This window comes from Dama dama, chromosome 30 (genome assembly GCF_033118175.1).
Source record: "Dama dama isolate Ldn47 chromosome 30, ASM3311817v1, whole genome shotgun sequence".
Classification (NCBI taxonomy): Eukaryota; Metazoa; Chordata; class Mammalia; order Artiodactyla; family Cervidae; genus Dama; species Dama dama.
The window spans coordinates 11,492,752-11,512,165 of record NC_083710.1 but is presented as its reverse complement, the minus strand read 5'-3'; positions in this window follow the sequence as shown (position 1 = coordinate 11,512,165).

Here is a 19,414-nt window from a genome sequence, read left to right as displayed (position 1 = left end):
GATGCAAGAAGAACCACAGTCCCACAGTGGCTAGAACAAAAGCCACATTACAGAAAGTTCATCAGGAAGAAAAAGCAGGAAGTTATGTCCCAAATAAAGGGACAAGATAAAATACCCCAGAAAAAGAACTAAAGGAAGTGGAGATAGACAATCTTCCAGGGAAAGAAATTAGAATATTGATAGTGAAGATGATCCAAGATCTTGGGAAAAGAATGAAAATGAAAGAAATGTTTACCAAAGACCTAGAAGTAAAGAACAAACAAATGAGATGGCAAACACACTAGAAGCAATCAATAGCAGAAGAACAGATACATGACCTGGTGGACAGAATGGTGGAAATCACTGCCACAGAACAGAATATTGAAAAAAGAATAAAAATAAATAAAGATAGTCTAAAAGACCTCTGGGACAAAGTCAAATGCACCAAGATTTGCATTATAGGGATCTCAGAAGGAGAAGAAAGAAAGAAAAGACCTGAGACAATATATGAAGAGATAGTAGCTGAAAACTTCCCTACCATGAGAAAGGAAATAGGCAACCAAGTCCAGAAAGCACAGAGAGTCTCAGGCAGGATAAACCCAAGGAGGAACACACTTAGACACATAGTAGCCAAACCAACAAAAATTAAACAGAAAGATAAAATATTAAAAGAAACAAGGGAAAAAATGACAAATATACAAGGGGACTCCCGTCAAGCTTTCAGGCGATTTCTCAGTGGAAACTCTACAAGCCAGAAGGGAATGGTGTGATATATTTAAAGTGATGAGAGGGAAGAACCTACCGCCAAGAGTCTCCACCCAGCAAGACTCCCATTCAGCGTTGATGGAGAAATCAAAAGCTTTCCAGACAAGCAAAAATTAAGGGAGTTCAGTACCACTGAACCAGCTGTACAACAAATAGGCAGGAAACACAAAAGAAGGAAGAGATCTTCAGAAAATAAACCCAAAACAATTAAGAAAATGGTAATAGGGTCATACATATCTGTCATTATCTTAAATGTAAATGGGTCAAATACGCCAACCAAAAGACATAGACTGGCTGGATGGATGAAAATGTTCATGTATGCTCTTCCACTTACTACATCACTCTGCTTGACCCCCCAAATTGTATGTAGTTATTTTATATTGGTAGGTTAATCAGGTTCTCATTACGGCTTGCAATTGTAATTATCTTTTATTTTTATTTCTTGCTATTGATTGTGAAAACTGATAAGCATCTACGATCATGATCATCTAACTATTATTCACTTAATATCACTGTATCATGATTGATCAAGAGAAAAATAACAGAACTCTATATTACCAAAACTACCATTTACTAGAAAAGGCTGTAATCACTTTTTTAAAAAATCCAGACTCATATCAGAATTATCTTGAAAATTTTTGGAAGATAAAGAAAATGAGCTTGAATTTTATGAGACAGAACATATAGTTAGATAACTTTATTATGCATTCTTTATAAATTCTACTACTCTATTATATAGAATGTGTGTAATATAGTTTAATTTGCCATTACTGCTGTTGTTGTCATTCTTTTGTAAACAATGTTGAAACAATTTGGGTAAAGATGGCAATGAAATTGATACATAAGGATTTGAAGCAGCATGTAAGTTGGCAAGAAAGCAAATTACTCAGATGACTCTGGTGTTGTATATAATCACAGACAGTATAGAGAAGTAACTGCTAATGGCCTTGCAAATCTACCAGAGTATTGGCTCTGTGTGTGTGTTATAAAGTTGCATTAAATTCTCCCTACTGCCATTCTTTACAATCATCACATCATTTATTGTCGTTGATTCTCTATCTTTCAAACTTATTTTTTATAGTGTCCTCTTGTAAACTTCTTATACATTTATATTTAACTTTTCCAAACATTATGATATATCACTGAAATATATTGGTATTTAAATTGTCATATAGACTGTTTTCCAACATTGCTGACACTCTCCCTTTCCATGGACGTGTATTTCAGGGATTCCTTTTGACCATTTGAATATCTTAATAATTTGGGTAGGACAAAACCTTATAATCTGAAAGGCTGAAACATTTAATCACTACTGTGATACCCTTCAAAACTCCTTTCCCTCTGACGTGCTAATAAGTAATATTCAAGATGACACATGCTCCATCCACAAGGGTCTCTGAGAAACCAAGATAATCATAGCCCTCAAGGATTGATGTGTGGTGTAAGAGACTAAATATTGAAATTGAGTTGTATAAATACATATGTATGTGTGTGTATTTATATATAAATATTTATATGTGTGAAGAATATAATAAGCATATATGTTTGTATGAATATGCATAAAATCAGTGATGCCTTAGAAAATGAATTTATTATTATACTACTGCACATATTATTACTTTAGGTGAGGAAAATTAATTTTCTACAATAAGCATATTCCACATAACTTCAGGTAACAGTGACTTTCTGTCACTATGTAACAAGAATTCCATTTCCTCTAGTTTCAAATAAGATTTTTCTCATTATCCTGCTTAGCCTTTACCTATAACATTTTTAAAGTTCAAAATTTAACAGTGTGTTCAATGCACTTAGCACTTTTATTAACACTCTCCTCAAAATAACAGGTTTTCTAGATTCTGACTACAACATGATTTCAAAGCTTACTCCCCCATTTAGCCATTTCTTTTGGCTATACCTAACATTCAGGTGCCAAATTCTGTATTAGTTATTCACTTATGTGTAATTAATTGCATCAAAACTTAGCTTTGCACATTTATTTTTTCACAGTGAATCAGTTGTCTGGTTTAATATGTCTGATTGCTTCTGGCTCAGGAAATCTGTCAATTTGGGCTGTGGTCTCTTCTGAAAGTCCTACTGTAAGGATAGAATTCTTCTTCCAAGCTCATTTATGTGACTATTTTTCCTGTCACAGCACCTTGTCACATGAGTCTCCACAGGCTACCTTCTAATACGGCAGCTTGTTTTTGGCCAGGTGAGTGAGGCAGGGGTAAGACTCCCACTGTAACCTAATGTTAGAAGGAGCATACAGTATGACATCATTTCTATCATATTTTACTGGTTTCAAGAGTGTCAGTACATCCAGCCCTTACCTACCCAAAGAGAGGGGATCGCACAAATGTATAAAGATCAGGAGTTAGGGATCATCCAGGGTCTATCTTAAAGGCTGCCTGCTACAATCTTACTATAATTTTTATTATAAACAATATATAACCTAGTTCAGAAAATAATGATATCTTAAAAATATTTTTTCTTTTATGTAAAGTTAAGGATTTGTAAATTATGAAAACACTTTCTAAATTTTCTGTCATTTCCCAGTTCATTTTTTAAAAAGCATTCTCTAACTCTTCCTAAGACTAAAGACTCTAAAATTTCTCATTTCCCAGTCTTTCTCCTCCATTTTTCTGCTAAGCTAGACCACAAGTACTTGTTTTATGATACTCTCCCTCATTCAATTTTCTCTATAGCTACTGATTTTCTAATTCTTATTCTAGGCATATGCAACAAATTCAGAAAAGACTGTGCCATGGGCTTCTTTTAATTATGTGGGAAAAGGTGTTATGTGAGAAAGGAAAAAAAATGTATAAACATTTAGCGTGATCCTGGAAAAATATCTGTACATATAAGCACATGGTTACTATGGTTTCCATAACACCTAGAGGGTATTCACATAGAAACTTAATTTATGGTTCCAATCTGGAGTAGAAGTGTAGATTCTGAAGACAGTGTCAGGAACTAAAGGTGTGCAAGTATTAGCATAGCTTCCAACATTCAAAGGGATAAGGAAAGTCTATATGATAGAAAAAATTGATTTTGAAGTTCAAGATTCATGTAAAATGATCATATGGTAAGTCTCATGAATTAATTAAAAAGTTATCCTATAACACTGAAATGATACACACTAAACAGAAATTATAACAGTTATGCATTTACTGACTCCTCAAAAATGTTATAACTATAATTTATTCATTCTAATTAATAAAATAATTATTTATAGTTACTTAATTTATAAATAGTAAATTTATAATTTATAAAATATGGGTTAATTTCTATAATTTGTTTATTAAAAGAACATATTTAAAATGGTAAACTACTTTGATATTCAATCCCCAAAAGCGAATGAGATTGAATTCAATAATTTCTTTTAAATTTTAATAATATACTATTAAGTTCAGATCAATTTTAAGTGCAATTCATTTTTTAGAGTGCTAAACAGGATTATTTCACATTTTTCTAATTTTTAAAGCAATCTTTAAATTATGCTTTTTCTAAAATAATTTGAAATCAGTTTCCCAAGAGAAAGTGAGTTTACTAAATATTTTGCAGGAAATATTTATATCTATTACACCATACTTGTGGCAGAAAGTGAAGAAGAACTAAAGAGTCTCTTGAAAGTGAAAGAGGAGTGAAAACATTGGCTTAAAACTCATCATTCCAACTAATAAAAATAAATGGAAAAAAATAATACAATAAAAAGACCTACTTACACCCTGAAAAAAAACAAAAAAACCTCAGCATTCAGAAAACTAAGATCATGGCCTCCGGTCCCATCACTTCATGGCAAATAGATGGGGAAACAGTGGAAACAGTGACAGACTTTATGTTTTTGGGCTCCAAAACAACTGTGGATGGTGACTGCAGACATGAAACTAGAAGACCCTTGCTCCTTGGAAGAAAAGTTATGACCAACCTAGGCAGAATATTAAAAAAGCAGAGACATTACTTTGACAACAAAGGTCTGTCTAGTCAAGGTTATAGTTTTTCCAGTGGTCATGTATGGATGTGAGAGTTGGACTGTGAAGAAAGCTGAGCACTGAAAAATTGATGCTTTTGAACTGTGGTGTTGGAGAAGACTCCTGAGAGTCCCTTGGACTGCAAGGAGATCCAACCAGTCCATCCTAAAGGAGATCAGTCCTGGGTGTTCATTGGAAGGACTGATACTGAAGCTGAAACTCTAATACTTTGGCCACCTGATGCGAAGAGCTGACTCATTAGAAAAGACCCTGGTGCTGGGAAAGATTGAAGGCAGGAGAAGAAGGGGATGGCAGAGGATGAGATGGTTGGATGGCATCACTGGCTCAATGGAACTGAGTTTGAGTAAACTCTGGGAGTTTGTGATGGACAGGGAGGCCTGGAGTGCTGCGGTTTATGGGGTCTCAAAGTGTCGGCCTCAACTGAACGACTGGACTGAACTGAACAGCATTATTTTAACTTTAGACATAAAAGTTCCCTTAAAGTTGTTATAAAACTAAATTGAAGCAAAGTCCAACCAGTTCAGCAAAGTCATATACAGAATTATTAGCAAATCTAATACTAAAAACACTGTTTGGGACTTCCCTGTTGGTCCAGTGTTTGGGAATCCAACTGCCAATGCAGAGACACATGTCCAATCCCTGGTCCAGGAAGATCCCACGTGTGAAGGAGCAACTAAGACCATGAGCCAAAACTAACTTAGCCAGCCCTCTATAGCCTGTGAGCTGCACCACTGAAGTTCAAGTCTAGAGCCGATGCTCTGCAACAAGAGAAGTCACTGCAATGAGATGTCCACGCATGGTAACAGAGTAGCCCTAGCTCACCACAGCTAGAGAAAGTCTGCATGCAGCAATGAAGTCAGAACAGTCAATAAAAAAAGAAAAAAAGATTTCCCCAATCGATAAAATAAAAAACTTTCTATTTATATAGTTCTTCCTAGTACATAGATCAAGTATATTAATTTATGTGTAATTATTATGAGGAAATAAAAATAAAAAGTAAATGCTTCACAAATCAGTTTATACTTTCGTCTGGCAACATTTTCAATCAGATGGGAGCAATGAGAGATAAAAATCCTGTTTATATTAGTGGCCAGTTGATATAGAAGAACGTGGAGTGTCTCAAAAGACTCTCTTACTGATTGTGATGTAGGCCATCATCAGCCAATCCAGAAACTACAAACATTGATGGAACTAGAAATTTCAGAATTTATTTGAAAGTACAGATTCCATCATGGTATTCTATATAAAATGTCCAAAACTCATTCTTTTAAAAATGACAACCTATAAACACTATAAACTGTAGACTATAAAAAATAAGTACACCACTGCCAGTACTATATTTATTATGGTGTCAAAGTTGAGGCTAATATTTAAAAAAGAATCTTCAGATCTAACAATCCTGCATGCTTACTGGATATGGTTCAAGACTTGCATTACATTCTGCTAACAATTATATAATTCAGTCACGACTCTCAAAACCTCATTTTATGTCTTACAATATTAGTAAATTCTTTATGATTTTTAGAGAAATGTGGTAACCTTTATTAAATCAAATTAGCAAGACTTTCCTTTCTTAGAAAGAAACCTGCATTTTAGTTCCTAATATATAAACAAAAAGAGGAGTTCAGTTCAGTCGCTCAGTCATGTCCAATTCTTTGCAACCCCATGGACTGCAGCACTTCTGGCTTCCCTGTCCATCCCCAATCCTGGAACTCAAACTCATGTCTATCACACCGGTGATGCCATCCAACCATCTCAAAAAGAGAAAGCCTTATTCTTATTTAGAAATCACAATTTAGAAGTTTCCTTAGCTGGGAGCATAATAATTTTCTATTTTTTCTTGCCCACTGTAACCAAAACTGAGCTATTCAGACCTGAAACAAACAAACCAAAAACCCCAAGAAGATAGATATTTTTAAGTACCTTACAATGTGATGCTTTTTCCTTAAAGCTAAAGAGCATTTTCTTCTTGCTTACCTTTTCTCTTATACTTAATATCAATTTAATGCAAAGTATAAAGACTTCATTTTCCCCCAGGAAAGACAGCAATAGTTGCTACTCGATTTCATCCTAAAGCTGTATTGTCTTATTTGATGGACTCTTTAAAATGCTCCTCACTTATAAAAAAAAAAATAAAATGCTCCTCACAAAGTAGAATCATGTGTATCTAATTTCAGCATACCTAAATCAGTGGGTGAAAGATGTGAAGAGTATGACTGCAAAATGTATTCAGTTTCAAGTAAAGTACTTCACTTGTTTTCATGTCAGGCACTTGGCTTCTCTAACAGTTGCCAATATCCAAAATTTACTTTGTTAATTGGGGCAGCTTCTCCGGTAGCTCAGTGATAAAGAATCCATCTGTCAATGCAGGAGACTCAGGAGATAGGAGTTCAATCCCGTGGTTGGTAAGATCCCCTGGAATAGGAAATGACAACTCACTCTAGTATCCTTGCCTAGAGAATCCCGTTGACACAGGAGCCTGATAGGCTACAGTCCTTGGGGTTGCAAAGAGTTGGACACAAATGGGCACTTCTATTATGTTTTAAGGGTAAATTTAAGTCATTACAGGATTTTAATGTTTTATGTTTTGAAGTATATAATTTACATTTGCACTTTAAATGGGTATATTTTAGTTTTTATGAAATTGATACAGAAATTATATTAAAAATAAGACTTAATAACTGTAGTAAAAAGTAATAGTATCCTACTCCACTTATCTCATCTCTACTCTCTAGAAAAATATGTTTTAAATTATTTTATTATTTTCTTATTACTTTTATTTTACTAAGTAATATACTTTCAGTTCAGTTCAGTTCAGTCACTCAGTCATATCCGAATCTTTGCAACCCCATGGATTGCAGCCTTCCAGGCTTCCCTGTCCATTACCAATTCTCAGAGTTTGCTCAAACTCATGCCCATTGAGTTGGTGATGCCATCCGACCATCTCATCCTCTATCGTCCCCTTCTCCTCATGCCCCTAATCCCTCCCAGCATCAGGGTCTTTTCCAATGAGTCAATTCCTCACATCAGGTGGCCAAAGTATTGGAACTTCAGCTTCAGCATCAGTCCTTCCAATGAATATTCAGGACTGATCTCCTTTAGAGTGGACTGGTTGGATCTCCTTGCAGGCCAAGGGACTCTCAAGATTCTTCTCCAATACCACAGTTCAAAAGCATCAATTCTTCAGTACTCAGATTTCTTTGTGGTCCATCTGTCACATTCATAAATGACTACTGGACAAACCGTAGCTTTGACTAGACAGACCTTGTTGGCAAAGTAATGTCTCTGTTTTTTAATATGCTGTCTATGTTGGCCATAGCTTTTCTTCCAAGGAGCAAGCTTCTTTTAATCTTTTTTTTAAAAGAAAGACTAATATACTTTACTATTATATATTTACTCTCCATTATAATAAATAATTGGAGAAGGGAATGGCCACCCATCCCAGTGTTCTTGCCTGGAGAATGCCATGGGCAGTAGTACCTGGCTGACTACAGTCCATGGGATGGCAGAGTCAGACGTGTCTGAGAAACTAACACATACAGACATACATACACAATAAATAACAATTTAACTTGTTCTAACACAATTTACTGCACCCAAGCAACACAAATTACATGATCAGTTCAGTTCAGTCACAGCCGTATCCAACTCTTTGCGACCCCATGAATCGCAGCACGCCAGGCCTCCCTGTCCATCACCAACTCCCGGAGTCTACTCAATCTCATGTCCATCAAGTTGGTGATGCCATCCAACCATCTCATCCTCTTTTGTTCCCGTCTCCTCCATGGCAGATACATTCTGAACTTTGCATCTATGCTAGCTCCTTTCCAAATTTATGGAAAGCATTCACATTTGTTTCACATATCTACAAAACTGCATAGTATCACTTTATTAAGCACAGAACTGCCTGTTCAAATAATTGCAGGTTTCAACAATTGCTTCTTGAGTAGCTTGCTTTATCTCATTTTGCCTTTATTTCCTCAGTTGTGAAGACTGGCTGTTAGAATTCTATGATTTTATTTAAAAAAAAAAAAAAAAACAGAATTGACAGTAAGTAGTTAACAAGTGTTAATTATTACAGTTTGCACTCTCTTTTCAATTCTAATAAGCACATTTAGCTATTGGTCCTGGATCAGGCTTTAGCTGCTAGAGTTTTCCTCTGTGGTATATGAAACAACGGTGCCTCTAACACAAGACTGACCTTGAATTCCATTCTGTAATGGTGCATATTACAATTGATTGATTCAGTTTCTGTGAAATCTTTTGTCATTATTATTGATATCATTAAGCCTTTATATTGAGTCAAATTTGAAAATTAAAAAAGCTATTCATAGTGTGACTATGTAAATAAGGTTTATGTAAAATTATTTAAAGTACTATGATGGAATTTTCTTTTATCTTGTATTTTATTTTATTTATTTGGCCACACCACACAGCATGTAGGATCTTAGTTCCCTGACTAGAGATCAAATCTGTGTCCCCTGCACGGGAGGATACAGTCTTAACCGCTGTATACCAGGGAAGTGCCCTTAACTTGTGTCTAAAATCCTTGTATTCTTATTTCAAATTCTGAATCTTTAGAATGTCTTTTTCCTTGGGAAAGCTTCCTCATGAAATTCCTCCCTCATTCATATGTATATATATACATATGTATATATAAATATATATACATATTTATATAATTGGAGAATAAGTGCTTTACAGGGCTTATTCATTCATATATATATATTATATATATACATTATATATATATATAATTGGAGAATAAGTGCTTTACAGGGCTTATTCATTCATATATATATACATTATATATATAATATATAATTGGAGAATAAGTGCTTTACAGGGCTTATTCATTCATATATATATACATTATATATATAATATATAATTGGAGAATAAGTGCTTTACAGGGCTGTGTTGGTTTCTGCCGTACAACATGACTCAGCCATAGGTGAGCATATGTCCCCTCCCTCCTGAACCTGCCCCCCACTCCGCACGTCATTCTGGCCTTCCAGGTTATCACAGAGCAGTGGGTTGAACTCCCTGCATCCCACAGGAAATTCCCACCAGCTATCTTCTTTACTTATGATCACGTGTATGTTTCAAAGCGACTTCTGTTTGTCTCACCCCTTCCTTCCCCTGCTGTGTCCACAAGTCTGTTCCCTGCCTCTCTATTGCTATCCTGCAAATAGGTTCATCGGTACATTTTTCTAGTTACCATGTAGCTGAGATCTTATTAAAAGCAGCAGAAATGCATTCATGAAACATTATTTCACTACTGTGTTGTTGATTTGATCCTTTGTTACTTCAGTTCCATAAGGAAACTTTTGTATCACTAAAGGACATCATTCATTATATGCCAAGAAATAGATCGTGAAAGCTTTTTGTAAGGATTTCTTTATATGTATAAAAATGTCTTTATTTTGTCATTATTATTCAGTAATTTAACTAAATTTTATAAATTTAAATATCATTTTCTGATGTTTTTATTGCTTTTCATCATCAGTGTTGTTAATGTGAAGTCTAATTCCAGTTTAATTGTTATATATCTTCACTAATTTATCTTATAATGGATTATTTGGGATATTTTGTTTGTTTGTTTTTGTTATTTTCCAGGAAACTTTTATAATTATCCTTCTATTTGTTTTCTGAAATGCCACATTGCATGCATAAAGATGTGTATGTGTGTGTGTGTGTGTGTGTTCCATGAACTAATGGACTCCTTTTATATAGAAGTTTATCTTTTGTTTCTGTGAAATTACCTTGAATTATCTTGGTATTTTTCTCCCCTCTGTTTTTTCTTGTTCTTTGTAAAAAATCTGTCTATTTATACAGACTGTACAGATACATTTGTGTTCTACATATCTTATTTTTAATATCTTTTCATTTTTCATTTTACCGACTGTTCTGCATCAAGGAGATTTAATAAATCTGCAGGTTTTAATTAGAGGCAGACATGATCAAATTTGTACTCTAAAAATGTAATTGGCTGCAGTGTAGCCCTTTTAACAAAGGGTTTAGAAGAAGAACTGAAGATAGCCAGAGCATAAGCTCAGATTAGTTTCATCCTTTATAAATCTTCCTTTTTTCCTTAACTCTGAGGATATTAATTCTGCCCCATTGATGAAAACTTTTCTAAAGATACAATTTATATAAAGTGCTTATGACAGACCTAGAAATAGTATATATAGCTTAAGCTAAAAATATCACTGTTATACTATTAAGAATGTAACTATACATAGATATGTAAGAAATGTGTGGCTGGTAATTATATTGGTTCAAATAACATTTTAATATAATACTATTTGAATGCTTAAGTAGGAAAAGATAAAATATTTTATTGGAAATCTGTATTATGCTGAGAATAAAAGGAGTATGAATCTCAAGGAATTCATAGTGAATCGAGTCACTGGGTACGTGAATGAAGTTTAATGCAATATTTAAGTGCCTTAGAGGAAATATATAAAAGTAATACTGAAGTTCAGGGAACTAATGCAGACGATTCCCAGGTTTGGCTTGTGGGTTTCTGTTAGGAGGTAAAAATATTATTAGTTTCTTAAAAGAAGCAGCTTCTGAATTAATTAATCCTTTTTGGATTGATAGGAACATATATGAAGCTGGAAATCATATACTATGAATCACATATACAGCTTCTATGTTAATCATAACTGCTATTAATTGAAAAAAGTATAACAAGCTCAATGTTATTTAATGTTCCCAGGTTCTTTCACTGATGGGTTTATAGAATATAGTGTTGAATATTATGTTTGAAGAGTAAAGGTGAAATGAAATCTTAATCAGCCTTGAATGTCAGGCTAAAGACTAAGTTTGATAAAGTTGAAAGCATTCGGGTAGTTACAGTGGTATCCTTTTGAGAAGTGTGGTATTATAGCTAGAGATGGAAATTAAGAAATCCTCAAAAATAAATTTTCAGTTCAGCTCAGTAGTTCAGTCGTGTCCCAGTTTGCAACCCCATAGACAGCAGCATACCAGGCTTCCCAATCCTTCACTAACTCATGAAGTTTGCTCAAACTCATGTCCATTGAGCCAGTGATGCCATCCAGCCATCTCATACTCTGTCATCTCCTTCTCTTCCTGCCTTCAATCTTTTCCATCATTGGGGTCTTTTTCAATAAGACAGTTCTTCTCATCAGGTGGCCAAAGTATTGGAGTTTCATGTTCAGCATCAGTCCTTCCAATGAATATTCAGGACTGATTTCCTTTAGGATGGACTGGTTGGATCTCCTTGCAGTCCAAGGGACTCTCAAGACTCTCCTCCAACACCATAGTTCAAAAACATCAATTCTTCAGCACTCAGCTTTCTTTATAGTCCAACTCTCCCATCCATACATGACTACTGGAAAAACCAGAGCTTGGACTAGACAGACCTTTGTTGGCAAAGTAATGTCTTGGCTTTTAAATATACTCTCTAGGTTGGTCATAACTTTCCTTCCAAGGAGCAAGTGTCTTTTAATTTCATGGCTGTGGTCATGATCTGCAGTGATTTTGGAGCCCCCCCAAAATAAAGTCTCTCACTGTTTCCATTGTTACCCCATCTATTTGCCATGAAGTGATGGGACCAAATTCCATGATTTTAGTTATCTGAATGTTGAGTGTTAAGCCAGCTTTTTCAGTCTCTTCTTTCACTTCTATCAAGAGGCTCTTTAGTTCTTCGCTTTGTGCCTTAAGGGTTGTGTCATCTGTGTATCTGAGGTTATTGATATTTCTCCCAGCAATATTGATTCCAACTTGTGTTTCATGCTGCCTGGCATTTCACTTGATGTAATCTGTATACAAGTTAAATAAGCACAGTGACAATAGATAGCCTTGGTTCATCCTTTCCTGATTTGGAACCAGTTTGTTGTTTCATGTCCAGTTCTAACTGTTGCTTCCTGACTTGCATACAGATTTCTCAGGAGGCAGGTAAGGTGGTCTGATAGTCCCATCTCTTGAAGAATTTTCCACAGTTTGTTGTGATCCACACAGTCAAAGGCTTTGGCGTTGTCAATAAAGCAGAAGTAGATGTTTTTTTTTCTGGAGTTCTCTTGCTTTTTTGATGATCCAGTGGATGTTGGCAATTTGATCTCTGGTTCCTCTGCCTTTTCTAAATCCAGCTTGAACATCTGGAAGTTCATGGTTCACATGTACTATTGAAGCCTGGCTTGGAGAATTTTGAGCATTATTTTTCTAGCATGTGAGATGAGTGCAATTATGCGGTAGTTTGAGCATTCTCTGGCATTGTCTTTCTTTGGGATTGGAATGAATACTGAACTTTTCCAGTCCTGAGGTCACTGATAAGTTTTCCAAATTTGCTGGCATATTGAGTGCAACACTTTAACAGCATCATCTTTTAGGATTTGAAGTAGCTCAACTTGAATTCCATCACCTCCACTAACTTTGTTCATAGTGATGCTTGTAGTGATATTTCCTAAGGCCAACTTGACTTTAACATTTCAGGATGTCTGGCTCTAGGTGGGTGATCACACCATCATCATTGTTTGAGTCATGAAGATCTTTTTTGTACAGTTCTTCTGTGTATTTTTGCCACCTCTTAGTATTTTCTGCTTCTGTTAGGTCCATACTATTTCTGTCCTTTATTGAGCCCATCTTTGCATTAAATGTTCCCTTGATATCTCTAATTATCTTGAAGAGATTTCTAGTCTTTCACAGTCTATTGTTTTCCTCTATTTCTTTGCATTGATCACTGAGGAAGGCTTTCTTTTCTCTCCTAGCTATTCTTCAGAACTCTGCATTCAGATGGGAATATCTTTCCTTTCTCCTTTGCCTTCAGCTTCTCTGTTTTTCTCAGCTATTTGTAAGGCCTCCTCAGACAACCATTTTGCCTTTTTGCATTTCTTTTTCTTATGGATGGTCTTGATCACTGCCCCCTGTACAGTGTCATGGATCTCCATCCACAGTTCATCAGGCACTCTGTTAGGCCTAATCACTTGACTCTATTTGTCACTTCCACTCTATAATCTTAAGGGATTTGATTTAGGTCCTACCTAAATGCTGTAGTGGTTTTCCCTACTTTAATTAATGTCTGAATTTTGCAATAAGATTTTCATGATCTGAGTGACAGTCAGTTCCCAGTCTTGTTTTTGCTGACTGTATAGAGCTTCTCCATCTTTGGCTGCAAAGAATATAATCAATCTGGTTTTGGTATTGACCATCAGAAGATGTCCATGTGTAGAGTCTTCTCTTGTGTTGTTGGAAGAGGATGTTCACTATGACTAGTGCATTCTCTTGGAAAAATTCTGTTTGACTTTGCCCTGCTTCATTTTGTACACCAAGGCCAAATTTGCCTGTTACTCTAGGTATGTCTTGACTTACTAATTTTTAATTCCAGTCCCCTGTAATGAAAAAGGACAGCTTTTGTGGGTGTTAGTTCTAAAAGGTCTAACAACTTAACAACTGAACACACATGTGTGGACTGCAACTTGTGCCAGGCTGGACCCAAGACAGAGGCCTTCTTACTCTTGTTGCGGTTGTAGATGTCAGGGTGTTGGAGTAAAGACCACACACTTTGCACACCCTGCCTTTGCACACATCCTCTCACTGGGACTGTGTGTGTTGTGTCCTCCTGTAGGCTCTGTACTGATCTGGGCACCAGACACAGAGAAACCCAGAGAGTGAAGGTTTCAGAGGAAATTCTGAGCACAGTTGATTGGTTGTGGGAACCCGTTTATCCTTCTGCAATGGAAGGTAGCTGTTCCCCTGCCCCAGGCTGGGCAGTGGCTTTCCAGAAGCTGCTTGCAAGGCCCAGTGCACAGAGGAAACAGTTCACAACCATTTCTACACACGCATGATGATCCTGGAGTAAGAGCGTGTACAAACGCTCCTTGACTGGGGAAGGACCTTGGGGCCTCGATGGAGCAGTTGGACCCCTTGGCCCCATGGAGCTCAGGAACTTCAGGAGTGGCCCCAGCATTAACATGTCCCTTGTCCAGTCTCTGACACACCCAGACCTGCCATCTGGTTGCCTTTCACTCTTCCTGCTGGTTACGAGCAGTGAATCACCATGCCCCGGTGTGGTCCTTTGCATTACCAGTCCGGACAGGGGCTCTGCACCCCAACTAAGTGTTCAGTAAGCGTCTTCTGAGCTGAGTGGAGGGGTTGCTGGTCTACCTGCCGTGCACTCTAAGTCGAGGCCTGTGCTGCTTCCTGCCAGCCTCCCCTGGGGGTCAGAGTTTGACCTCTAGAGCCAGACAGTCTGGATTTGAGTCCAGCCTCTGGTTTTCTGCTCTGACCTTGGACAAGCTACCTGTTTAGCACTTTGGCTTCCTTATCTGTAAAGACAACATGTGGGACCACTAACCCACATGCTGTGTGAGGAGTAAATGAGCTTATAAGATGATCAGCTTCCCAGGTAGCTCAGTAGTAAAGGATCTGGCTGCAGATTCAGGAGAAGAGGGCCCGATCACTGGGTTGGGAAGATCCCCTGGAGAAGGAAAAGGCAACACACTCCAGTATTCTTGCCTGGAGAATACCAGGGACAGAGGGGCTTGTGGGCTACAGTCCATTGGGTTGCGAAGAGTTGGACATGATTGAGTGACTGAAGATGAAGATGTTCTAGAAGATATTGTAGGTCTTCATAGAACCATTCAACTTCAGCTTCTTCAGCATTACTGGTTGGGGCACAGACTTGGATTACTGTGATATTGAATTGTTTGCCTTGGAAATGAACAGAGATCAATCTGTCATTTTTGAGATTGCATCCAAGTACTGCATTTCAGACTCTTTTGTTGACTATGATGGCTACTCTTTCTTTGAATAGATGCTGGCCCACAATAGTAGGTGTAATGGTCCTCTGAATTAAATTCACCCTTTCCAGTCCATCTTAGTTCACTGATTCCTAAAATGTAGATGTTCACTCTTGCCATCTCCTGTTTAACCACTTCCCATTTGCCGTGATTCGTAGACTTAACATTCCAGGTTCCTATGCAATATTGCCTTTTACAGCATCAGACCTTGCTTCCATCACCAGTCACATCCTCAACTGGGTGTTGCTTTGCTTTGGCTCCATCTCTTCAGTTTTTCTGGAGTTATTTCTCCACTCTTCTCCAGGAGCATATTGGACAGCTACCGACCTGGAAAGTTCATCTTTCAGTGTCCTATCGTTTTCCCTTTTCATGCTGTTCATGGGGTTCTCAGGGCAGGAACACTGAAATGGTTTGCCATTCCCTTCTCCAATGGAGCACATTTTGTCAGAACCCTCCACCATGACCCGTCTGTCTTGGGTGGCCCTTAAACAGCACGACTCATAGTTTCATTGATTAGACAAGGCTGTGGTCCATGTGATCAGCTTGATTAGTTTTCTGTGACTGTGGTTTTCATTCTGTCTGTCCTCTGATGAATAAAGATAAGATGCTTATGGAAGCTTCCTGATGGGAGAGACTGACTGTGGGGGAAACTGGGTCTTGTTCTGATGGTCAGGGCCATGCTCAGCAAATCTTTAATCCAATTTTCTGTTTATGGGTGGGGCTGTGTTCCCTTCCTGTTGTTTGACCTGAGGCCAAACTATAGTGGAGGTAGTGAAGAAAATGGTGAGCTCCTTCAGAAGTTCCCATGCACGCACTGCCACACTCGGTGCCCCCAACCCTGCAGCAGCTCACTGCTGACCCACGCCTCTGCCAGAGACTCCTGGACACTCGCAGGCAAGTCTGGGTCAGTCTCTTGTGGGCTCACTGCTCCTTTCTCCTGGGTCCTGGTTTGCACAAGGTTTTGTCTGTGCCCTCCAAGAGTCTGTTTCCCCAGGACTGTGTAAGTTCTGGCAGCTCTATGGCCGGTTTAATGGCGACCTCTGCCAAGAAGGCTTATGCCACACCCAGGTCTGCAGCACCCAGAGACCCTGCCCCTGCCGGAGGCCACTGCTGACCCAAACCTCAAACACTCAAATGCAGGTCTGGCTCAGTCTCTGTGGGGTCTCCTAGTGCATGCAAGGTTTTGTTTATAGCCTTCTGAGTTATCTCTGGCAGGTACAGGGATTGATTCTACTCGGGATTTTGCCCCTTCTACCTTCTTGCTGGGGTTTCTCCTTTGCTCTTGGACATGAGGTATCTTCTTGGTGGGATCCAGCATTCTCCTCTTAGTGGTTGTTCAGCAGGGAGTTGTGATTTTGGAGTTCTCACAGGATAAGATGAGCACACATCCTTCTACTCTGTCATCTTGACTCTTACATCCTAAATATTTTCACTGTATTATTTCAGCTTACCACAGGAGCAAAATAATTAACATTATTTTTATAATATAATTTGCCATCCATTCAGCTTCTATTGGTAAATCTAAAGAGAATAGGAAACATAACACTGGAAATAAGCATGCTGTTAGCACTGTTGTTTTCAACTTTGATCTTCAAAAGGAATTGCAGAAGTCATTTTGGAGGTTAGACTTCTCTTTCAGTAACTGGAATTAGATCAGAACCATTGCAAAGGATGCCTAAGATGATATGGTTTTATTATTGTCTGTTTAACCATATGGAAGTTTCATTCTCAGTAGAATTGATTTATGTGAATACATTAGCATTATTTTCTGAAGTGTATATTTAAAGAAGGTTGCTATGTGAGGCATTGCTGGACTTTGTCTCTGGAAAAGAGATGTGAATATCAAGGAAAATGCTATAGAATTGACAGTATCAGGAAGAAAATATCATTGCTCAATATGTTATTGCCTTACTTTACCAGCAGTTTCATATGGAGATATCAATAAAATGCAATTTACTATAATTTTGTAACTGGATGTCAGATGGCATTAGTTGGGCTAATCAAATATGATTTTCAGTTTCTATCTGCCTACTGTTTATTCCATCTGTGTGCTTGGTTCTTGCCATATATCTTAGCATGTGAAAGCCATTTAATTTTTTTCTTAAGTTTTAAGATTTAACATTTGTTTTATGTGTGCTTTTTCAATGGGAAACTTGAAGAAGGTCACCAAAATTTTTAAAAATTGATTCTCAGTGAACAATGTTTAGTGCATCAATATTTTATAACATAAATATGAGTAACTCAGTATTTTGAAGACAGTACTCACTGGATGTCTTCTGGCCATGAAAAGTCCAACTTCCTTCTTCTCCAGCTACAGACACTTATTCTGGCATCTGGCAGGAAAGGCCTTTCATTTTTCCCCAAATATGCTTGAGATCAGCAGGACTTGTAGGAGGTGGGAATGAGGGAGGGGAGATCTGTCAGCATCGACTTCAGGACACTCTGGAGAAATACTAAACTTGGCTGCTGAACATTTCCTTACCTGCTGCCCCTGTTTGGTGTTTGGGATCAACTCTATGTTCTCTGGTTAAAATATTCTAGAGGAGCATTTGAAGGGGCTAGCATCTAATAGGACATCATGGAGAAAGCTTGTCCCATTTTTAAGTATGTGCTATATTTAGTATTTACAGTTTATATGTAAGTATCAGTTCATGTTTATATTTGGTCACTTTACTTATGCCTATGCACTCTTACAGAAACGTATTATTTTCCAGTTTCACATCTTGTGTTCTTAATCATGTGAAATGAAGTGTTAGTCGGCCAGTAGTGCCTGACTCTTTGTGACCACACGGACTGTAGCTTGCCAGATTCCTCTGTCCATTGAATTCTCCAGGCAAGAATACTGGAGTGGGTAGCCAGGGATGGAACCCAGGTCTCCTGCATTGCAGGCAGACACTTTACTGTCTGAGCCTCCAGGGAAGCCCTCTTAATCACATGGAAAATTAATTAAAATAATCTGTATTCATGCAATCAATTAGCATTTATTTACTGTAGCTTATGATTAGGCTTCTAAATCCTCTAAATCTCCCAATGTTAAATATTTTGAACTATTATTTCACTTTTAAATTTTATAAAGATGAAATACATTAATAAATATTTTATAATTAAGTATATTATACATAAATATAGATAAAATATTAATAAATAAATATAGTAATAGATAAAGAATAAACACTATTCTGATTAATTTCTTTGAAATTATATCATTAAAGGTCAAATGTGCCAACATTACATTTCAAGCAGTTTATTTTCCTTTTTAAGACTATTGCGTATGGCTGATTTTAATAGAATGTGTTACCAGTATCAGTTAAATGTTTCCAGTTTATCCAGTACTAAACTGTCATAATAAACACAGAAAAGCATCCTGCTTGGCTAGTGATATCTATCTGTCTATCTAAATATCTGTCTTGCAATACTTCGTACTCATGGACTTTAAAGGTAGAATACTGTTCACTTAACAATTTGTACAAGAAGGCTTCCTGGTGTAGTTCTTTAGGTATCATATTTTAAGGATGACAACTGACATTTCTAACATAAATTCTAGCACTTTTTTTTCAGAGACAATCTCTCTTCAAAAAGGTGTTCTCTGTAGAGCTTCTCAATTTTCCTTTCTCTCTGATGAATAGGAAACCAAATTTGAGGGGTATTCATTAATTTATTTTCTATTCAGTAAGTTCATATTATAGATTCATGGAAATTTAGAAATGAAAGACTGCATATCAGCCTCTACATTAGGCTAACCGCTAACTGCTTAAACGTTCTAAGCCTTTGTCTCCTCATCTATCAAATGAACAAAGTAATAGTTATGTCATAAGTGTGCTTGTGAGGTATTCAATGAATGTGTAACAGTGCCTAGGATAAAGTTGTAAACATATTAAGTGCCCAACTTATGATATTTTCTTCTTTTTGTTA